This window comes from Mandrillus leucophaeus, unplaced genomic scaffold (assembly GCF_000951045.1).
Source record: "Mandrillus leucophaeus isolate KB7577 unplaced genomic scaffold, Mleu.le_1.0 Scaffold1, whole genome shotgun sequence".
Taxonomy (NCBI): Eukaryota; Metazoa; Chordata; class Mammalia; order Primates; family Cercopithecidae; genus Mandrillus; species Mandrillus leucophaeus.
This window is the reverse complement of record NW_012098097.1, coordinates 4,083,284-4,089,131: the sequence shown is the minus strand read 5'-3', so window position 1 is coordinate 4,089,131 and position 5,848 is coordinate 4,083,284.

Genomic DNA, 5,848 nt, shown 5'->3' with positions numbered 1-5,848 from the left:
CCCGTCTCGGCCTCCCAAAGTGCTGGGATTACAGGCTTGAGCCACCGTGCCCGGCCATGTTTCGTATTTTTAAAGAAACAATATGTAAAACTCTGAGCATTGTTACATTATACAAAAAAGTATTCTATTTCAATGGTAGACTACAGCCCATTGGCTGAATCTGGCACATAGCCTGTTTTAGTACAGTCCATCAGCTAAGAGTATTTTTCAAATTTTTAAAGGTTTGTAAAAGAAAGAAGAGGAGGAGGAAGGAGAATATTAAACAGCAACCATATGTGGCCAGCAAAGCCTAAACTATCTGGCCCCTTACAAAAAAAAAGTGTGTGATCCAGTTCTGCTTTATCATCACCAGAATTTAAAAATAAGATATATTTCAGTCTGCTATAAAAGGCATATGCAGTGTTAAGTGGAAATCCAAAGACAATATTATTTTCTGAAACCAAGGTAAGCGAGGTAGAAACATGAGTGTAATTAACAGTGATGGATGCTCATTGCTTCACTGTAGTAACCTCTTTACTATCTATATGTATCCCATAACATCATGTTGCACACCTTAAATATACACAGTAGAATTTATTTTTAAGAAAGACATGTTAACAAAAATAGAGCAATATAAATACTCAAGTTAGATTGTGTGTTTTGCTTAAAGATGCTTGCCATTTTAATCCCTAAGAATACAAAGTTAAAATTCTTGCCAGTCTTTGGACTGGCAAAGGCGTGGAGCAACTCCAAGTCTAATTCACAGTTGTTTCTTATCACATTAGCATACCCTTAGTATGTGACCCAACAAGTCTACTCCTAGCTACTTCACCAAGAGGAATGAAAACATGAACACAAAATGACTTGTGTAAGAATGTTAACACAGTGTAATTTATGACAGCCCCAAACTGGAAACAACTCATATGTACACGAGAATGACAGTAAGGAAACAAATTGTGGGATATTTAATGGAATACTACTCAGCAATAAAAAGGCCCACTCGCTATTACATGCAACAGTATAGATGAATTTCAAAAGCATATAGTGAGCAAAGAAGCCCAATTCAAAAGATCATATACTGTATAATTCAATTTTCAGTAAGAAGACCGAATAGTAAGTATTTTCAACTTTTCAGGCCATATTGTCTTTGTCTCAACTGCTTAACTCTGTCATTGTAGCTCAAAAACAGCCACAGTCAATATATAAGGAAGGAGTGTGACTGTAACAATCAAACCTTATTTGTGAACACTGAGATTTTAATTTCATAAGCATTTTATCTAACATAAAATATTCTTTTTGAAAAATCATTTAAACATGTAAAAATATTTTTATCTTTAGACCTTTACTAAAAAAAGTTGTCGGTCCTAATTTGCAGGTGCTATGTGGTAGATGACACTATACTAATGTAAATGTCATAAAGCAGATAAATAGTTGCCTGACGCAAAGGACGGGGTGGGGTTGATTACAAAGAGGCACAAGGGTAATCTTGGGGGGTGATAGAAATGTTTGCTATCTTGATTGTAGTGGTGGTTATATAAGAGTATATATTTGTTGCAACTCACCAACTGCATTTAAAATGAGGCATTTTATTACATGTAAATTATTCCTCAATAAAGTAATAAAGTTAATTTTTCAAAAAAAGGAAAAGGAATAAACTGCAAGTAGAAGTAGATGTATTTATTTCACCCTTATTTTCCCCCAAAACTTCCACTAGCTTGAATGCTATTCCCTAAGACAGCAAGCCTATGTTAGGAGGTAACAGAATTTTCTCTGGTGACTAAAGATCAGGGGTTTTTTTGTTTGTTTTTTTGGTTTTTATTTTTTGGCAACAGGAATGGGGAGACTTGAAAGAAAAGAAAAGCATTAACTGATTATTGAGCTTATTTATTTATTTATTTATTTATTTATTTTGAGATAGAGTCTCACTCCTCACCAGGCTGGAGTGCAGTGGCGCGATTTTGGCTCACTGCAAGCTCTGCCTCCCAGGTTCGTGCCATTCTCCTGCCTCAGCCTCCTGAGTAGTTGGGACCACAGGTGTGTGCCACCACACCTGGCTAATTTTTTTTGTATTTTTATAGAGACAGGGTTTCACTGTGTTAGCCAGGATGGTCTCCATCTCCTGACCTCGTGATCTCTCCACCTCGGTTTCCCAAAGTGCTGGGATTACAGGCGTGAACCACCACGCCCAGCCGATTATTGAGCTCTTAACTGGTTAGTTGAATCTATAGTATTACAGTCCTATACCAGTATCACGGCTACTATACCAGTAAGATACCCCACATTTAGGATCTTTTAAAACTTGATTCAGAGCTGCTGATTTTATTATCATTAATATATACTGTACAATCATGGAAATGTGCTTAAAAATAAAGGAAGCAAAAACAATTTTAAACATTGACATAAATGATAAAGTTATATAATAATGTCAATAATCAAGCTTAATATCAATTTAATGCAGTATTATACTACATGCTTTACCTGTGTTATCTAATTAAATCCTCAAAACATCCTTCTGAGGTTTGATCTCTTTATTGTCTTCATTTTTACATGGAGAAAGTGAGACTTGTTGAGGTTTACCAGCATGCTTGGACCTGCATAGATGAAAGCCAGAATATCTAACCTGGAACCTTAGCTTAATAAGACAGAGACAAGATTTTCTTTTCCAGAAGACTTTATTAGAATAACAACAAAAACAACAACAATAAAATACTAGATATTCTGACTCTAAATCCTCTGGGGATTTTCAAGTATGAGAATATAAGTGTCTTAATTTTCTAAGTCCCATTCCTTAGTATTGCTTTACTTAGCATTTACTTTGCTTATAAGTGTGCAAAAAATATTTGTGGAATGAAAGAATTATTTAGGAATTGTTCCCAGAATGTTTTGGCTTTAATTCCTTGTCTAGTTTTTTTCTCACCATTTAAAAATTCTTTTTTATTAAGGTGAAATTCACACAACATAAAATTAACAATTTTAACGTGTACAATCCAGTGGCATTTAGTACATTCACAACATTTTGCAACCATCACCTCTATCTAGTTCTCTTTCTCTAATTTTTAGAATAAGTATAAACTTTAGAGTCTATACGTTATTTCTGTGTCTTCAAACCCAAGACAAAAAATATATATTCAGCTAGAAATGTTTTTGATCACAACTGCTGCCTTATCTTTAGCAGTGTAAACCACTTATATGTTTGAGGTTTCTGGGTCTGGGTACCACCAACATACTCTCCTAGCTGTTGAATGAAGAACACATTGGCAAGTCAAGACAATCTTTTTCAAGATCAGGCATTCTCTGGTTATGCAAGCTGCATTGCTGATACTGGTCCAGTTGCTTTTGCACTCCTGGAGTATGTCATTCCTCTTTGATCACTCACAGTATTTGCTGACTTGATGGGAAATGAGCAAGAGTGTTACAGTCAACCAAAGTATGTCCGGGACTAGGTTACAATTCTTAGAGTTCTCTTCACTGTCCTTAAATAGAGATAGGGAAATGGTGATTTGAAAGTGGTTGCATACTTTCAGACGGTTTGGAAGTTGGAAATTGTAGACACCTGGGCTGTTATATTACTCATGGGCTTGTTTTATGACCAGGATTGATGCCAGATGAATGTTGCTTGGGCAGGCTGCAGTGCTGACTCCCAGGTGAGAGTTTATAATGCCATTCTGATAAGGAGAGAGCCATTGGGCAAATTACTAGTGGGCTCTGAAAGTTCACCAGAGATTGCTATCAACAGCAGACATCTGTTTACTTCCTTAACTTTGTATATGAAATTCCCAGATGTGTATGCATCAAAAATGAGGGAAAAAATGAGCTACATCTTCTTTTATCAGTTGTCTATGTCATTCTACTTCTTCATAATTGTTTTTTTTTTAACTAGAGTAAGAGGCATCTGTTTGTATTAAACTGCTTTCTCATGATATTTTGGGGAACCTACTGAGAGGGAAAGGAAAAGAAAAAAGAAGAAGAAAGCAAAAAAAAGCAATCTTTTGGATAATCAATCATCAATCAGTCTTCCTCCCAGACCATGCACCTGTTCCTTTCAAGTTCATTTCAGAAGTGAATGAGAAAATGATTTTATTGTATTGTGACCTTCTGTCTAAATTTCCCTTTATGAAGCAGTTGCAGTAGATAATGAGGCTCCAAGAACTGCAAGCACTATAAATATAGTTAAACAGACACATCTGGGAACAATGGTTATTTTTATAATAGAATAAAATTTCTATGTTTAAATAACACCCCATGAAAACTAATTAATCTTTAAAGTGTTAAAAATGTCCCGAAAAGTATATTGCCTGGTTGCAATACATAAGAAGAGGGCATTCAAATCTGATGTCTGCTAAACTCTGTGATTACTTTTTATTTTTCTGGTGTCACTGTTCAGGCTTTTAAAACCAGATATACAATTCAAACAAACTACATAAGCAGATGAATGGTCCAATTTCATTTTTATGGTGTGACTCAGCAGCTGTACTCCATTTAAGGCAGGTTGGACATAATAATAATTCACTCTAATTAACTACTCCTTTCTGATAATGGGTCCTCTTGGCATGATTCCCTGAAGAAAGCTTTGAAGTTGGCTCAAGTTACCAGCAGGAATCATGATAACACATTTTTATGATTCTTAGAAGCTTTTGTCCCCAGAGATCTCCAGATAGTTCTCTTTCCATGATTCATATACTTATTGCTGCCTTACGACATATTTCCTGGAAAACTTTTATTCTCAGATGTTTTCCCTATTTGCCTAATGTTTCCTTCTGCTACCCAGAGAGCATCATTCTATGAAATGACACCATAATGAATATAATACATGAACTGCACATACAGAAAAATATCACAAACTATGATGGAAATGACTTTTTCATATTACACCATTTTGGGAATATGTGACTTTCTGAGTTTATATAAATGATCAAGAAACATATATACATCAATGGAGAAAAGATCATTTTATGGGCCTGCCATTTTTGCCTACTGCTTCAACTACAAGTCTAAATAAAAGGAATTCAGAGAAATGTTTCTCAAAAAAGAAAAATACTGAAGATCAAAATAGTTGTAAGATGGTACAGTGTTCTCCACAGACTTGACCTTAAGCGTTCTAGTGGAGTGTCATTTATTTTCCCAAGGATTTGATTGTCATGTCATACTGCTCTTCGCCAACGCCACCCAATGTCAGTTCTGTTAAAGTCCTAAATAGATGCATTCTAAACCACAGCTCAAATAATATTTAATTGTTATTCTCTTGTGTTGTAATTCTGTGCCTTTGAGGGGGTGGAAGAGTGGTAGCTGTTATCACCAAGTATAGCATTTCATAAAATCTTTGAGCAGACAGAAATAACTTCCTTCAAAAGTATACAGGGATACTTTGATGTAGAACATATTGGTTCTTGCCCTCTGGAAGTCACTCATCACAGGAAAGACAGTTAATGACTTTCCCCAGATACGCATTTCTTCCTGTTTCTGTCATTCTTTAAATACTTGTCTTTTGCCACCAGCTTTTAGTCATTCATTACTGTGCAGATTTGAATGGCTGCAAATTCCACAGGGAGTAAAATGGAATAATATCTGAACTCATATGGCCAAACATATAGTCAGGGCTTACAAAGTACCCCAGTACCCAGGGTCCTATTTGCTTAAATTGTTTAGGCACCACTTGGGAAGGAACTCACCCAAGAAAAGAGTTCATAGACACAGCATATGGACAGTGGTGGAGTAGGCAGAGTTAGTGGATGTGTATGTATTTTGGTATTGGGAGAAGAGAAGAAATTATCAACTTAACTGAGGCATAAGTTAAATATGTATAAGTTAAAGAAACTGCACCCATTTTAAGCATATACTTCGAGAAGTTTTGAAAATGTAAGTCTGTGTA